The following is an 18,073-nucleotide window of genomic DNA, read 5'->3' as shown; positions in this document are numbered from 1 at the left end:
TCTTAAAAGGGTAAAAAAGGTTTAAAAAAATATATAATTACGAAATATAAACAGTATACACATTGGAATGAAAAATAAAAAGTAGTGCAATACGGGAAAGAAAGGAAAAACTGCAAAAGAAGCAGGTAGGTAGTTCTGTCTTTCTTGAATATATATATTGTTATATATTGTTGTATATTGATGTATATTGTTATATATTGTTGTATATTGATGTATATGTTTGTACAATGTCGCTTATTGTCCTGTCGTGTTAAAGGAGTTTTCGCTCCACCCCCCCTACACACACACACACACACACACACAAACACACACACACACACACACACACACACACACACACACACACACACACACACACACACACTCCTCCCTAACGTTCATTCCGCTCTAACAGGTGACGGTAGGAACTCGTTCTCACTTCTGATTTTCCTGCAAACTTTGATCATTTTTGTGTCTGAAGACAAATCTACATGATTGTTAATGACAACAATTTGATTGATTTTATTATTGATCAGAAACACTGTGATGATCAGCCGGTTTTTAATCCAAGATTAATTTATTCTGATATTTAATACTGGTTATTCTAGATTAAATGATGATTTTTATAGATCAGACGCCAGCACAGTTATGTCTGTTTATGAACATTTGATAGCTGGATGGTTTATTAAACGCTAAACCACATTTTAGTAGAAAATACTCCAATTTGTTGAAAAATTACATTTGGTATTTGTTTATTTGTTTATTTATAGGATCCCCATTAGCTGATGTCGCAACATCAGCTATTCTTCCTGGGGTCCCTAATGCAATTTTAAAAGAACATACATAGTCCATACATACACACATATCGCAGTTACGGATCACTGTAACACCGAGTCATAACATACACTAACAGCAAACTTTCTGTCTAAAATACATTAGTGGTGAAAAAAAAAAAAAGGAATCATACAGTCATTCCAATACCACGAAATATAACCCACAAATACATTTCTGTAATAAATTATAGCATGTGATATATTTGTTACTCATTGAATTTTATGTAAAAAGTCTTTTGCTACCTTTTTAAAACTGTATTTTGATGTAATATTTTTGATGTTATAAGGTAATGCGTTCCATCCTGTGATAGCTCTGTAAATAACAGTGTGTTTTAAAAAGTTTGTTCTTCGCTTAGGTGCCAGTAAATGATCATAACATGGTTGTCTGGTTGGATATTTATTGACGTTTCTAGTGAGCACTATCTGATCTGCGAAATATTGTGGTTTTTTACTATTAATCAACTTCCTCATGAAAGTAAGGAGACTTAATTTTAATCTGTCTACAACCAACAGCCATGATAAATGCTGATGCATTTTTAAGATATTTGCATGCAGTGAACAATTTAAAGCAATCCTAGCTGCTTTGTTCTGTGCAATTTGAAGTTTATTAATATCTTTGGTGCCTGCAGATGACCAAATAATTGGGCAATAGTCCAGATGGGACAACACTAGAGCCTTAATGACTTGGTTCAGAGTATCTGGTTCAACATACTTGGAGCACTTTCTTGTTACTGCAATACTTTTACCCATTTTTTTCGTAATGTGATCGATATGTTCTGACCATGAAAGTTTGTTATCCAATACTATTCCCAGTAACTTGATTGTTAACTTGCTCAATTTGTGTTCCATCAACTGACAGCTGTAGTTGAGGATCATTTACTAATGCATGTCTGGAACCAATTTCATGCTTTTTGTTTTAGAGATATTTAACACCAATTTATTTTTATGCACCCAGTCAACCACTTTCTCGAGTTCGATGTTCAAGATTTCAGATAGCTCAATATTTGTCGGTGCAGCACTGTACATGGTCGAATCATCCGCATACATGACAACTTTTGCATTCTTCAACACTAATGGAAGATCATTTGTAAAAATCGAGTAAAAAATAGGTCCAAGGCAGCTCCCCTGTGGTACCCCACAGTGGAGCTCCTTGCTGTCAGACAGGCTGCCATTAAAACACACTCTTTGCCTTCTGCAGCTCAAGTAAGTTCTCACCCAGGACAATACATTTGGTTTAAAACCATAACCTCTGAGTTTTTCAAGCAAAAGACAGTGATCAATAACGTCAAAAGCAGCACTAAAATCTATTAGTACTGGGGTCCGTTTCACAAAGCAGGTTCAACAAACACTGAGTCTAATCCTGAACTCTTAGTTGATCTACTCTGAGATTGGAAACTCTGAGTTTTTGGTTCCAGAACAGCGGATTTGAGGTAATTTACTCAACTCTAAGTAGTTTCACCGGGAGTTAAGCGCGAGCGTGAAGGAAATAAAAAGCCAGCATCAGTAGATCGCTGATACAAGGATTCACCATGGCAACCGGCGACACAAAAGAGCGACATACATTTTCTTTTTTTTTCTTTTTAACTTTATTTATCTTTTCAATTTACAAAATCCCTTTGAGGAAACGTTAGTTTGCATCTGAAGATCCACATACTTCACGCCACTGGAGTTAGAAGTGTTAATACGTGCATATGGCGAGTATGAGAGCATATTTTGAAAAGAAAAAATGAAATTTTATTGTCAATTAGATCAGGGCCGTCAATTGGGTACGGCAGCTGCCACACCTCGGCTTCAGGGGAAAATGTAAATGTTTTTTTTTTTAATACATTTATGGAATTACTCTGTATCTATTTGTATTGATGTATTCTATTACTTCATACATATAAAATAACTACCAATGCATATCAGAACAACATGATGGATTTCAGTAGGTATTATCTATCCCAACACTTGTAACCCCCCCTCATATCTTGAAATGTCCCAGCGTCCCTGACGACAGTGGTCGCTATCAATCTCGTTTTTAGTGCGCTCTGCAGATATAATATATGTCCTGCCATTTTCTTTCTTTTTATTTAAATTGATTTATTTTATTATATTTATGTTACTTATGTAATGACTTATGCACTTCATCCACTTTATGTCTCATACTGTATTTGTTTATTTAATTCCTTGATGCCTGACTGTCCACGGTCAATGTTCTGACTGTAATTGGAACTTTTAAATAAAGTTTTAAATAAAGTTAAAAAAAAAGTGCGCTCTGCAGTGTTACTAACTTACAAAAATTAAAATGAAGCAGACAACCACGCAATAAAAAAAAAAGAAAGAAGGCAAGTGATGGGTCCAGAATATATTAACGAGGCTGTTAGCCACTGATGGATTAATTATGCAAGTTCATCTCAAAGTAAGATATAAATCCTCTTATACATCTGTTTAAGGGAAATATTTGACTTTTTTTTACTCTCCCTCTCCTTTTTGAATTTGGACTTTAACTGTTTGAAGTTAAACTGGGATGTCCCTGTGATATTGTTGCACGGACATAGTGAATAACGTTGCGTTTGTCAGATACGCCTTTTCTGCTCTCTAACTCTGCCGCTTGCTGTCCGTGGTGCAGAAAACGGATGTGTATTGCGCAAAGACCCATTGGCTGAATTGACGCCACTGAGGGAGGAGACGGAGAGAAACTCCAGGTTCGCTGAAATAAACCTGGTCCCGACCAGGTTAGGTTCAGAGCGTCTGTTACTACGGTAACTGACCGAGAGCTTAAGTTACCTCTCTTTGTGAAACAGGCTAGAGTTACCTCTCTTTCTCTGGTTTGAGTTACCTCCCTTTGTGAAACGGAAAACTCAGAGTTTCCCTCATTTCAGGGTTAACAGACTCAGAGTTCTCACTAAACCTGCTTTGTGAAACGGGCCCCTGCTCCCACTAATCTTTTTCTTTTGTCCTCCATACATTTCAACCAATCGTCAGTCATTTGAGCCAATGCTGTGCTTGTTGAATGTCCCTCTTTGTATGCATGTTGGTTGCCAATGAATAATGAGTTGCATTTAAAATAATTTTGAATTTGGGCACATATTATTTTCTCCAGTAACTTGCTCAATACAGGCAGCAGACTGATTGGGCGACTGTTGGGACCTGTGAGAGCAGATTTACCATCCTTCAGCAGTGGAATAACTTTTGCCTCTTTCCAAATTCCTGGGCAGACACCATACTCTAGTATCAAGTGTCATAGTCAAATTTTACTTAGATTTATTTTATTTAGTTCAGATAATAAATAACGTTTGAAGTTTCAAAACCAGGAACCTTTAATCCTCCTTGATTGTAGGAGTTACTCAGGATGTTTTTGTTGAGATAATGACATTTGTTTTTCCAGATAAAATGAAATAAAACCGTATTGATTAGTTTAATGAGGGATGTGTCCAGTAGTTTGGGGGATAAACTAGACATTAGTTTAATTATGACGGATGTGTCCAGTAGTTTGGGGGATAAACTAGACATTAGTTTAATGAGGGATGTGTCCAGTAGTTTGGGGGATAAACTACACATTGGTTAAATGACAGATGTGTCCAGTAGTTTGGGGGATAAACTAGACATTAGTTTAATGAGGGATGTGTCCAGTAGTTTGGGGGATAAACTAGACATTAGTTTAGTGACGGATGTGTCCAGTAGTTTGGGGGATAAACTAGACATTAGTTTAATGAGGGATGTGTCCAGTAGTTTCGGGGATAAACTAGACATTAGTTTAATGAGGAATGTGTCCAGTAGTTTGGGGGATAAACTAGACATTAGTTTAATGAGGGATGTGTCCAGTAGTTTGGGGGATAAACTAGACATTAGTTTAATGACAGATGTGTCCAGTAGTTTGGGGGATAAACTAGACATTAGTTTAATGACAGATGTGTCCAGTAGTTTGGGGGATAAACTAAACATTAGTTTAATGACAGATGTGTCCAGTAGTTTGGGGATAAACTAGACATTAGTTTAATGAGGGATGTGTCCAGTAGTTTGGGGGATAAACTAGACATTAGTTTAATTATGATGGATGTGTCCAGTAGTTTGGGGGATAAACTAGACATTAGTTTAATGAGGGATGTGTCCAGTAGTTTGGGGGATAAACTAGACATTAGTTTAATGACAGATGTGTCCAGTAGTTTGGGGGATAAACTAGACATTAGTTTAATGAGGGATGTGTCCAGTAGTTTGGGGGATAAACTAGACATTAGTTTAATTATGATGGATGTGTCCAGTAGTTTGGGGGATAAACTAGACATTAGTTTAATGACAGATGTGTCCAGTAGTTTGGGGGATAAACTAGACATTAGTTTAATGAGGGATGTGTCCAGTAGTTTGGGGGATAAACTAGACATTAGTTTAATGAGGGATGTGTCCAGTAGTTTGGGGGATAAACTAGACATTAGTTTAATGAAAGATGTGTCCAGTAGTTTGAGGGATAAACTAGACATTAGTTTAATGACGGATGTGTCCAGTAGTTTGGGGGATAAACTAGACATTAGTTTAATGAGGGATGTGTCCAGTAGTTTGGGGGATAAACTAGACATTAGTTTAATGACAGATGTGTCCAGTAGTTTGGGGGATAAACTAGACCAGACTGAAACGGAGCTGCAACACTTCTGCTTCATGAGGTCCATACAGACTCCAGCTCAAACTGGTTCAATCCGGACGCACAATTCCACTAAAACACATTTATATTTGTGTTATTTTTGTTTGAATAATGTCGTTAGTGTGGTGGAAATAAAAGGATCTGATCCCGATGAGAGAGTCTACGTCAGATTAGCTGAATGAGGACTGTGGTTTTATGGGGGGGCTGCCCTTTTGTACCAGGAAACAAGATGTTTATTCATTATACAGGCTTTAACAATAGATTAGATTGTCTTATCTTAAAAGGGTAAAAAAGGTAAAAAATATATAATTAGGAAATATAAACAGTATATACATTGGAATGAAAAATAATGTGTGTTTGACATTTCCAACAAAGTTATTATTTATTATACCTGCTCTGTTGAGTCTATATCAGGGGTCACCAATCCTGGTCCTCGAGGGCCGGTGTCCTGCAGGTTTTATATGTTTCCCTGCTTTAACACACCTGATTCTAATTAATCATCGTCCTCAGCTTGTCATCCAGGGCTGCACAATTCTGTTGATGACACAGTCACTTGTATCATGGTGCAATGAAGCAGGGAAACATCTAAAACCTGCAGGGACACCGGCCCTCGAGGACCAGGATTGGTGACCCCTGGTCTATATGGAGTCCAGTAATACCTGTGTGTTATTTTATATCGTGTAAATTTCCCTTTAGCTTCCCTAATGTATTTCCCATTGTTAGATATGATTGTCAGCCACTCGTCTTTACCCATCAAACATCCAGGTCTCTCTCACATGTTATTTTCAGGCCCCAACAGTCATCACTGAGCAACTGTTTCAAATATTTTTATTGAACAAATAATTTTCACTTGTAACATTTTTAGACATATAATAATTTTTTGCTGTTTTTTTTACACAAAAAAAAAGAATAGATAGCAGTAGATGAAATAAAAATAATCGTTAAAAAAAAAGGGGGGGAGCAAAGCACAGTTGGGCTCGATTGTGAGTAAAGGAAAAAGAAAATCTACAAATCTCCGAACCGAGCTGTGAGAGTAACTCCTGAGGAAACAAAACATGAAAAAATAAAGGGAAAAAAAAAAAAAAAAAAAAACAACAGCCAAGGCACACAAAATACCCACCCACATCCACCCACAGACTGCACAGGTCAATTCCTTTAAGAAAAGATATTAAAGGATGCCAAATCTTTTCAAACTCTGGTAGTTTGTCATAAACAGTGTATCTTATTTTTTCCAGGTGGAGTGTATCTGTCAGTTCAGTAATCCATAACTTCAATGAGGGAATATCTTTACCTTTCCAGAATTGCAGGATACGTTTTTTTGCCGTTATCAAAGAGTATGATATAAGCCTGAGTTTTGCGGGCTCTATATTTCCCATCTGATGAGGAATTCCAAAAATAATAAGAAATGGGTTCGGAGTTATTTTTGTTATCAGTACTTTGGAAAGGTACTCAAATACATTGGTCCAAAAAGTTTGAAGCTTTGGGCATGTTGCAAAACTGTGCATTAATGTTCCTTTCTCTACACTGCATTTTTCACATATAGGTGAAGTTTCTGGGTATATTTTGTTAAGTTTTTCTCTGGAGTAATGGAGTCTGTGTACAATTTTGTACTGGATTAAGCAATGACGAGCGTTGATGGAGGTGTTCTTTATCATCTCTAAAGCCCGATGCCACACATGATCCTCAATAGCGGAGCCAAATTCCCCCTCCCAATCACTTTTGATGTGCGTAGTGGAAGGGACAGTTATTTCCTCCAACGAAGCATAAATATCTGAAATTTTCAGTTGTGGTCCACGATGCTCACTCAGACACTCATCCAGAATATCTGGTTTGGCAGTTTGAAATTGTGGAGTGTGAGAGCGAACATAGTCTCGGATTTGCAGATATCTGTAAAAATGACTGCTCGGTAAGCCATATTTGTCCTGAAGTTGTTTGAACGTCATGAAAGTGTCGTTTGAGTACAATTCGTTAATTGTGCGTACTCCGGATTCTCTCCACATATTAAAACCGCCATCCATGTATGAAGGCGGAAAAGGGGGATTAGCTGTGATAGGCATACACAGCGAGAGTGGTTTAAGTTTGAAGGTTTTCACAATTTGTTTATAAACCTTGATAGTACTGTGTATTATCGGATTGTTATTGTAAAAAGTTTTAGACACAGCCGTCGGTGATAAAACAATCGCCCCCACTGAGTATGGAAGGCAGTCCTCATACTCCATCTGCAGCCCCAGAGGAAGTAAGGCTGTGTCATCAAGCAGAAAGGATGTTGATCTTATTGTTGTAGCCCAGTAATAGTAAATAAAATTTGGTAATGCCAGGCCCCCCAAGGATCTATTTTTAGTCAAGTGTACCTTTTTAATTCTAGCTTTTTTGAAGTTCCATATAAAGGGTAAAATTATAGCATCTAACTTTTAAAAAAAGGATTTTGTGAGAAAAACCGGTAGATTTTGTATTAAATATAAATACTGTGGAAGGAACACCATTTTCACTGCATTTATTCTGCCTATCAATGAAATTGGGAGGGTTTTCCAGAATTGAATGTTGTTTTTTAGCTTTCTAATAAGCGGGTCAAAATTCTCTTTTATAAGGGAAGAATATTGTTTGGTTATTACTATTCCTAAATAAGTTATTTTTTTCATATGATATTTTAAAGGGAAGAGTCTTGAGCCAGTTCAGTTTGTCAAGTTTTACAGGCATTAATTCACTTTTTTCCCAATTTATCCTATAACCTGAGAACAAGCCAAATTCACTAATAACGTTGAGGATTACAGGAATAGAAGTCTGAGGCTGCGTTATATATAATAAAATATCATCTGCGTACAGAGATATCTTATTCTTGGTATACACTGTGTCGTATCCGTGTATCTGGGAATGTTTTCTAATCGTTTCTGCTAGGGGCTCTAATGCCAAGGCAAACAACAAGGGGCTTAGGACACAGCCCTGTCTCGTACCTCTGCCGAGTTTGAACTGCTCTGACCTACTTTGGTTTGTGAAGATTGTGGCCATTGGAGATTTATATAGCAATCTTACCCAAGAAATAAAATATTCACCCAGCTGATATTTTTCCAAGACCGCAAAAAGGTAAGGATATTCTACTTGGTCGAATGCTTTTTCCGCATCCAGACTAAGTATAGCCAATTCTCTATGATTATTGGGGGAGTAAATTATATTGAATAAACGTCTGAGATTATTTAAGGAGCATCTTTCAGGGATAAAACCGGTTTGGTCACCGTGCACAAGCTTACTCATGACAGCACCAAGTCTCTTTGCCAAAATTTTAGCTAGAATTTTTTGATCAGAGTTTAATAATGAAATGGGTCGATATGATGCTACTTGCTCCAAGTCTTTATCTTTTTTCGGAAGTACTGTAATTCCGGCTTCATTAAGCGATGGAGGCAGTGATTTCTCCTTATAAGCGTGTTGATACATTTTAAGCAGATATGGCGTTAATTTGTCCTTTAAGTATTTGTAAAAATCATTACCCAACCCATCTGGACCTGGACTTTTACTACTTTTAAGTGACATTATAGCTTTGTTAATTTCATTTAGAGTAATTTCAGAGTTTAGAGAGCCACTATCCGTCTGATTAAGCAGTGGTAGTTCACATCGATCAAGAAATGTTTCCATTTTATTATGGTCGTCTGTTGATTTAGAAGTATAGAGTGACTCATAGAACTGCATAAAATTTTTATTAATTTCCTTATTTGAAGTTTGGATGGTTCCCGTGGGGTCCTTGATTTTATATATTGTTCTATCACTCTCCCTCTTTTTTAGTTGTCTGGCTAGAAGTTTTTGCGGTTTGTCACCAAATTCAAAGTTTTTTTGCTTCATATATGTAAACGCTCTGTTGACATTCGAGGATAAAACTTGATTTAATTTATACTTTAAAGTACAAATAGAGTAATATTTTTTTTTAGATGCGGATTGTGCATTGTCTGCCTCCAGCTCCCTGATTTCTTTCTCCAGTTTAGTTTGCTCAGCTCTATGATGCTTCTTCCGGGAGGCCTGGAAGGATATTATACAACCTCTGATATAGGCTTTATAAGTTTCCCACAGTAAACCAGGGTCAGTATCGTGCTGATCATTCGTATCAAAGAATAGTGAAGTTTCAGTATCTAAATATTTCCGAAACTTATTGTCATTCAAAAGAGTAGGATCAAGTCTCCAGTATCTTTCTGAGCGAGTTAGGTTGCACATTTTTACATTAAATGTAACAGGGCAGTGGTCCGAGATTATTATGTCACGATAATTTGCAGAGTTTACATTGGGCAGCATTCTACCATCTATTATAAAATAATCAATCCTGGTATAGGTATTATGGACTTGGGAGTGGAACGAATATTCCCTACCGGACGGATTTAAAGTTCTCCATATGTCCACTAAGTTAGAATTGGTCATATATTTCCTAATGAAATTGCTTGCTTTGCAGGGTTTTAAGTTGCGGGGCATTGATTTATCTAAATATGGATCTAATGCTAGATTAAAATCACCACCAATGATCAGGCCTGCACCGGGAGTGTCAGGGATCAAAGTGAAGAGCTTTCTGTAAAATTCCGGGTCATCGAAATTGGGACCATAAACATTCACTAATATAATCGGGTTTGCGTGTAGTTCGCCGGTAACTATTATATATCTACCATTTTTGTCAGCTATTGTAGCTGTTTGTTGAAAAGGAACCCCCTTTTTGATTAATATACCAACCCCTCTAGCTTTAGCTGAAAAAGTAGAATGGAATATTTGATTAACCCAGCGACACCTGAGTTTATTATGAAAATTGTCTTTTAAATGAGTCTCCTGCAAGAAAATTATATCCGCTTTAAGGCTTTTCAAATGGGATAATACTTTGCCACGTTTAACCGCCTCATTAACTCCTTTAACATTCCAGGAACAAAAGGTTACACTTCCTTTGGTATCACCCACCTTAGAGTTATCTGGGTTTGTCATCGCCATTCTTGATCATTCTTCATTTCTCCCTCTGTGCAGTCTCCCACCCTCCCCTCACCCCAAGCTGAAAAAACACAAAAAAAAGGTGAACATATCAACTCCATAAAAACAAAGGAGTGATTAACCACGTTTCTCAATCTAAGACCTCCTATGCTGATTACAAAACATATCAGGGAACCACAGCAATTTAGTGCAATTAACGTATCAAAGCAGATATTCTTATCGTTATTCATCCATAGCTTGCCTGTACAAGTAAGAAAAGACTGTCTTGGTATCAAATAATTACAGTTTTATTTATCAGGGTATTTAACTCTTCCTAATTCACCGGTGTTGTTTTCTCTTGCTTCACGGCCCAAAAAGTTCCAGTGCGTATTTCCGAGCAGCGCTGGGGTCGGTGAACACCCTCTCGGTGTCTTTATAGGACACCCTCAGTTTAGCAGGGTAAAGTAGTCCAAACCTAACTCCAGGCTTGTCTCGTAGCAGGTTTCTGACGGGCGTGAACGCAGCACGACGTTTCACCACCGCTTGAGGAAGGTCTCGAAATATCTGGACCCGATCCCCTCCAACCGTCACGTTTTTCTTGGCCACAGCACGGCGCATGATCTCGTCCAGAGTGTGGTTGTAGTGGACTTTAACAATGAAATGTCTGGGGGGGCCGTCATCCCCGGGGCGTGAGCGGAGCGCCCGGTGCGCACGATCCAGTAATGGCACCTCAGCCAAATCCAGTGTGGTTTTCAAAAGCTGCGCCACAAAGTCACTCGCCCGTTGCCCGTCCTCTTTCCCCTCTTTTACACCAGCAATTCGAATGTTTATTCTTTTAGAGCGCCCCTCCAGATCTATACATTTCTCTGTTAGCTGCTCTACTTGGCTTGAAAGCAGCTTAACTTTGCCGTCCAGCTCCGACAGGCCGTTAGCATTAGCCGTAGCCGCACCGGCTATATCTTCCAGTTTCTCATTTTGACTCACTAGTTGTTTTTCCAAACCTGAGACGGCGGCCTCGTTCTCCGAACGGAGGCTGGCAATTTCTCCCCGTAGTGTGTCGCAGATGTCCGCTTTCATTTCGGTGATTTCAGAGCGCAGTTTGGTGATAGCTTCCAGCACTTCAGTGTTGCCCGGCTCCGGAGTTTTTTTGGAGGCATTTTTCCGCTCGATATGGGAATGTCCTGATATTCTGTTGCTTTAGAAGCTGATTGGAAGGCAATTTATTGATCTACTTTGTCTGAAGTCGAAATTTTACCTAAAAAGCCGCGGGAGCCACGCGTAATTGCTACCTACTCCACCATGACCGGAAGTCGTCTCTCATCACTGAGCAACTGGTTGGTTGTTCTATAGAATATAGCGGTTCTGTGACACTGAGGAGAGTTTTTAATCTTAAAGGGAAACTTCGTTTTTTTACAACCTGGACCTTATTCCTGGCATTTCTTATGGTTGTATACTCACCCAGAGGTGTTTGGTGTCATTTGGAGTCCTTCGGAAGATATTAGGAGTTTTTTGCGAGCCTCTTCTCCTTTATAACGGTAGTGAACGGGGCACAGCGGGACACAGACGATGCAGCGTCTAATCATGTGTTATTTAGACGCTGCATCGTCTGTGTCCCGCGGTGCCCCGTTCACCACCGTTATATGGAGAAGCGGCTCGCAAAAAACTCGTAATATCTTCCGAAGGACTCCAAATGACACCAAACACCTCTGGGTGAGTATACAACCATAAAAAATGCCAGAAATAAGGTCCAGGTTGTAAAAAACCGAACTTTCCCTTTAAAGGTGGAGATAGTTGGGGCACATGGGATGTCTGAGGGAAACTGGTTCCACAGCAACAGCCCTATCACCTTTCAGCTCCAGCCGTGACCACAGGTAGTTTTCTCTGACTAGAGGAGCTCAGGGACCGCTGGCTGACTGGAACTGGAGAAGGTCAGTGATATAAGCAGGGCCGGCCCTTTTAGAGCCTAAAAATCCATGAGTAACACTTTCAACTTGATTCTAAAATAGCCAATGCGGGGAAGCCAAGACAGCGGGACATGTCCCCGGTTCCTCGTACCAGTCAGCAGTTTTGCTGCAGCATTGTGGACCAACTGCAGGCGTGTTCATAAAGACTGGGGAGGCAACTGCAGTAATCAAAGAGAGATCTAGGGGAGAGCGTGGTGAATTGAGCCAGTTTTTACTTAAGGCATCTTTAAAGTGAGGGCATGACAGTAATGTCTCCAACTAAAATATGTACATATATTTCAGGATGTGGTGCATCCATGGGAATAATCACCTTTGATCTAAAATTAACTGTTTTCAAAATATGACTTTTCAAAAAAAAGTGGTGTCTTGGCTCAACTTGCCCCCGGTGAGGGGTAAGTTGAGCCACAGGGGGGTAAATTGTGCCACTGATTATGTTGAAGTAAAACTTAACATTTTCACCTCATTTAATGCCATATCAAAGCAAGACAAATTCAACACCAAATGACTCCTTAAATGTTTTATTGTTAACAATGAAGAAAAAAATGAACTTCAAGGCTACTACTCAACATCCCACTTGTCAATGCTGCACGGGAATACGAACGTCTTCTCCCTTCTGGCTGTTCCCCCAAGTTTTTGCGGCTTTGGGAGTTTCATGAGCACAACACCTCTAGGGATGAGTCCTTCATCATTCTCTTTGAATGTGAAGTTGGGCTTTTCATTCACAGAACCATCACAACTTTGCCTCAGAAACTTTGCACTGATGTCAGTGCCCTCAACGTTCTCCACCATTCCAATGTAATTATAGGATTATTTTTAACCTGCAAAGTTTACAATGACGAAGTCACCAGCAGACAGATTCTTGCCACTATCATCATCTGAGCGACTGTAGACAACAGTTTTTTTCTTAGTTCTGATTTGTTTCGACCCTTTCAGAGTCTTTTTCTTCTGCTTTTCAGTCTTTTTATTTGCTCTGTCATTGTGTGCCTTCTCCAGCTCCAGGGTTTCTGGAGTGTCGGTCAAGATTTTTGTTTTCCCTTTCTTCCTTTTTATTCTAGGTTTAGTTGGTGTGCCTTTAGGGAAGGGAAGTATGTCTTCTGGGGACACATACCCCAAATGGGCAGGAGAACCAGTAGCATCACTTGTGGACGAGTGTTCAGGACTGATGATTCTGTTCAATGGTTCAGATAAAGTAGCAGGTGCATCTCTAGGTCTGGAACTGCTGAGCAATCAGGACTCATGGCATGAGTTGATTTTACAGGCAGGTCAGCTCTGTTTGCTCCTCGGGATCTGGCCTGTCTGTGACCATGGATGGGGCATAATCTTCATCTGGAAAGGTATCCCTGTTAAAAGGGAATATGCCTGTTATTTTAAATCCTGAGATGATGTTCCTCGGTGTCATTGCTGACATGAATGCTTCCTTCACAAGTCCTGGAATGTCATATATTGTTGCGGTTTTACCAGGGTTTGTATGCATCCAACCATCCATGGCTCTATTGTAGTAGGTCTTTAGTGGTCCATAGACTGTTTTGTCTAAGGGGTTGCAAGCGATGGGAGGTGTGAGGTGGCAGAGTGAGCATGACAACACCATTTTCCTTTGCAGTTTTCACAGCCTTCAGTGAAATGTGAGATTCATGATTATCAAGAATCAGCAGAACTGGATGATCAATAGAGCTGTTTGTGTGACGTATGAAGTGCTCCAGAAAGATGACAAAGGCTTCTTCATTCATCCATCCAGATTTTGTTGCCTGACCTATGGACCCTGCTGGTGATCCCCTGATGAAGTGGTCCTGGAAACGGACACGGGGAAAGATGAACATGGGTGGGGCTGCATTTCCAGTGGCATTCACTGCACAGGCCACAGTGACAAGCTCCCCTCTTTCAGCAGATGTTACAGAACCCACTGGCTTCTTCCCCATTTCTATTACAATTTGCTTCGGTGTCTGCACTGTTGTAACACCAGTTTCATCCATGTTATAGATCATGTGTGGAGGGAAACTGTACCTGAAATAACATTCAAAATTAGTGCTGTTAATCAAAGAAGCTTAAAGCAGTTTGAGGTTGCAGATTTAGTCAGTTTATGTGGTAGGCCTTGTCTATCAATCATAATGTTACCTGTCCATCACTGAAGTGAGGTTATCGAAGAACTCCCCCACATTGTGCCTTTTAAAGGCAGTGGCTCTTCCGAGAGAGGTTGCTTCAGGAGTGCGGCATGACAGATGGTGGCGCACCCTAAAACTCATGAACCAATCACGTCCTATAAAAGGTTAAAAGTTGATATATATCAGGGGTGCCGAATCCTGGTCCTTGAGAGCCCATATCCAGCATGTTTTAGATGTTAATCAGACAAGCTAATAGTTTAACTAGAATCAGGTGTGTTGAATTGACCGGGATGGTTATCTTTTTATTTATCCTTTATTCAACCATTGCAGTTTACGTTGAGATTTACATAAGAATGATGGTGGGCATTTCCCTGAAAAAAAATTATTAATATTCCCTATTATTATAAATGTACACTTAGACTAACCTGCTTTTTCGTCTCTCATCCAGCTTGCAGGGACATCAAGGTCATTTCTTTGTGCTAACTCAAATGACAGTTCACGACATTTCATGGCACTTAGACCGTGAAACATTGCAGCTAGATTTTTTATATGGTCTGCAAGCTCTGTCTCAATTTCTTCACTGAAGACTTGATTGGCATGTCCTGTTCTCTTATAGCCTGTTCTTTTCACTTCTCCTAGTCGTTTCATATCCATGTATCTCTTTAAAGTCATCCTGTCGATCTTCATGTCCCTTGCCATCTGACGAATGGACTTCCAATTCTGTCCCTCTGCCACTGCTCTGTCCAAATCCACAAGAGGAGTTGAAGCCCTGTCTGTCTTCCATTTATAGTGGCGTGGCATGATGGTTTCTGGTCTAAAATTCAAAATGTCACATCATTTCGGTGATAAAATGTAAGAATGCAATGTACATATTACAGTAACATAATAATTTAATAATAATAATAAGTTGGTGAAGTTGAGCCACTGACTGGCTCAACATCCCCCAGGCCTTTTGGCTAAAATTACCCCACCCCTGCCATTTTAACAAACTTTTATCATCCAGCAGTTTAGAGCTAACATCATGCTAAAAGTATAGCCTCATATTATAGCTTCCTAATCCACTAACACATATGTGAGATTTGTTCAATCTTCTCTTTAATTGTTCAGACGCAAGAATCACGACTCCTTGAACATGAAAAATTCACTTTGAACAGCAAAAAAAAGTTTTTTGAACTTAAATATGCTTACCACTTAGTGGATCAGCCTCTCTCCATCACAGGGTGAGTACAATGGATGACTCTTCAAACACACGTGGTCACGTGACCAAATTTGTCTATGGTTGTTCATAAACAAGGGGTGGCTCAACTTCCCCACAGTCTCAAATCACCCCGTTCTCCCCTGATGAATGCACGGATTACTTTTTCCAAGTCATTATAGGTTCAAAACGATTTAAGGTGGGAGATGTTATGTAGCTGATAAAAACTGTTTTTAACAACAGAGCTTATCTGTTTGTTAAGACTTAGCCCTGAATCCAGTAGAACCCCCAGGTTTCTGGCGTGGGATTCAACATGCGGGTCAAGGTGAGCTAGTTTACTTGCAACAGTGTTTGTTGATTTAGGAGGACCAAAGATGATGACTTCTGTTTTACCACTATTAAACTGGAGATAGTTGTTTGACATCCAGACTTTGATATCTGTACAGAGTTGGTGGATTTCAGTGGGAGGTACAGTTGAGAGTCATCTGCATATAAATGAAAAGAGATATTGTATTTTCTGATGATAACGCCAAGGGGAAGCATGTAGAGGCAGAAGAGCAATGGGCCTAGTATGGACCCCTGAGGGGCCCCATAGGAGGCAGATTCAATAGATGAGGAGAACCGGTCAATGGACACAGATAATGTCCTATGTTTAAGATAGGAATTGAACCAGTCCAGGGCTGTCCCCTTAATGCCTAAACACTGTTCAAGGAGAATAAGAAGAATGTTATGATCCACAGTGTCGAATGCAGCACTAAGATCTAATAAGATCAGGGTTGCATTTTCCCCTGGATCTAAAGTGTGCAGCAGGTCATTATTCACCGTAAGTTAGGCTGTTTCGGTCCTGTGAAGGGTTCTAAAACCAGAAAAGGTTCTACAATGTTGTGCATGTTTGAAAAGGGAGCAACTGAGAAAAAACCTGCTCCAGAGCAGCTCGGATCAGCAGATACGGCTGTATCAGTGACTTCCTCCACCTCCCACTGGTTTCTGACTGCATTCAAGTGACATAAACACTAAAGAGAGCAGCAAACCAGTGCAGGATCAGCTGATCTCTGTCCAACACCAGTGATGTGTGTTTCCTCTGCAGGTGAAGGTGTGTGTGTGAGCTGATGTGGACGTGAATTCAGCAGAATGGACCAGTGTGAGGACAGAGAGGACGGAGTCCCTCCCTCTAAAACCTCTCTGTGTGGGGAACATGAGAGTCGGAGCAAAGCTCAGAGGTGAGATGAGCATCTCTAACTGTCCCTGACTCTTCTGCATGTCAGAGCTCAAGACTCACATCACCAAACATCATTATTACAGGAATCAACCTGGACCTGGACCTGGACCTGGACCTGGACCTGGACCTGGACCTGGATCTGGACCTAAACTTAAACCTAAACGTAAACCTGGACCTGGACCTGGACCTGGACCTGGACCCAGCTGTGTGTCCTTGAAGAGCAAAAAGTCAAAGGACCTTGATATTACCTTTAGAGGAGAGTTAGATTCTGCTGTAAAGAGGTGAGTGTATCCAAACTCTGCCAATGATTTAAATGTAATGCTTTTTGAAAAGACTATTTTTTTTCATCTGTATAACTTATTTTTCATATAAATAGAATATTTACATTTTTAACTTTTGTCTTCTATCAGGGTCCATCAGAAAAAAGACTCTCTTGAACCTGAACCCAGCTGTTTGTCCTTGAAGAGCGACCAGTCAAGGGACTGGTTAATTACCTTTAAAGGAGACCAACGTTCTTCTTCAGAGAGGTGAGATGTATTTAAACACATTAAATGTATGTAAATCAGTCCTCGTGTTAGGAATGTCCACTTGTTTCTTCCTGAGTAGATCATGTAGTCCTGGACCCCTGTGGTCCTCCATCACCTGATGGAGATCTGAGCTTCCTCCTCATAGATCTTCATCTCCTGTCAGGAGCTTTTTCCTCTGGTCGACACATCTGGAGGTCTCACCTTCCAGAGGACTGATCCTGATGATGGTCCAGAGTTCCTCTTACTGGTCCTGATGATGGTCCAGAGTTCCTCTTACTGATGATGGTCCAGAGTTCCTCTAACTGGTCCTGATGATGGTCCAGAGTTCCTCTTACTGATCCTGATGATGGTCCAGAGTTCCTCTTACTGATCCTGATGATGGTCCAGAGTTCCTCTAACTGATCCTGATGATGGTCCAGAGTTCCTCTTAAGCCGGGCACACACTGTGCGATTATCGGCTCGTTTTGAGCCGATTTTCCAGTCGTGCAACTTTTTTTTGATCGGGCCCGATTTTGACCCAATCGTTGCTCGTGCCTCGTGCAGTGTACGTGGGGTAACGACGAGAGATTAACACCTCACGACGAGCTCCCGATCACAAATCGTGAGGTCGCAAGAAAATCAAGCATGTTTGAAATCCTGGTCGCTCCTCGTGAAGGAATCACAGCTGAAGCAGCTGCGACCCGATTTGACTCATCCTTTCACAGAGAGCATGC

General features: G+C 40.1%; 1 protein-coding gene and 1 long non-coding RNA gene across 2 annotated transcripts in view; both read left to right on the top strand.

Annotated features, from left to right (window-relative positions):
- LOC133419538 (NACHT, LRR and PYD domains-containing protein 3-like) overlaps nt 1–18,073 on the top strand; it is a 79,096-nt gene that overhangs the window by 37,360 nt on the left and 23,663 nt on the right. The window lies entirely within an intron of this gene.
- LOC133419539 (uncharacterized) lies at nt 316–16,967 on the top strand. The gene is made up of 3 exons (XR_009770530.1): nt 316–400; nt 16,702–16,834; nt 16,917–16,967. It is a non-coding gene; the product is annotated as an uncharacterized LOC133419539 (long non-coding RNA).

This window comes from Cololabis saira, chromosome 19, assembly GCF_033807715.1.
Source record: "Cololabis saira isolate AMF1-May2022 chromosome 19, fColSai1.1, whole genome shotgun sequence".
Classification (NCBI taxonomy): Eukaryota; Metazoa; Chordata; class Actinopteri; order Beloniformes; family Belonidae; genus Cololabis; species Cololabis saira.
This window is presented reverse-complemented; position numbering and strand designations above follow the sequence as displayed.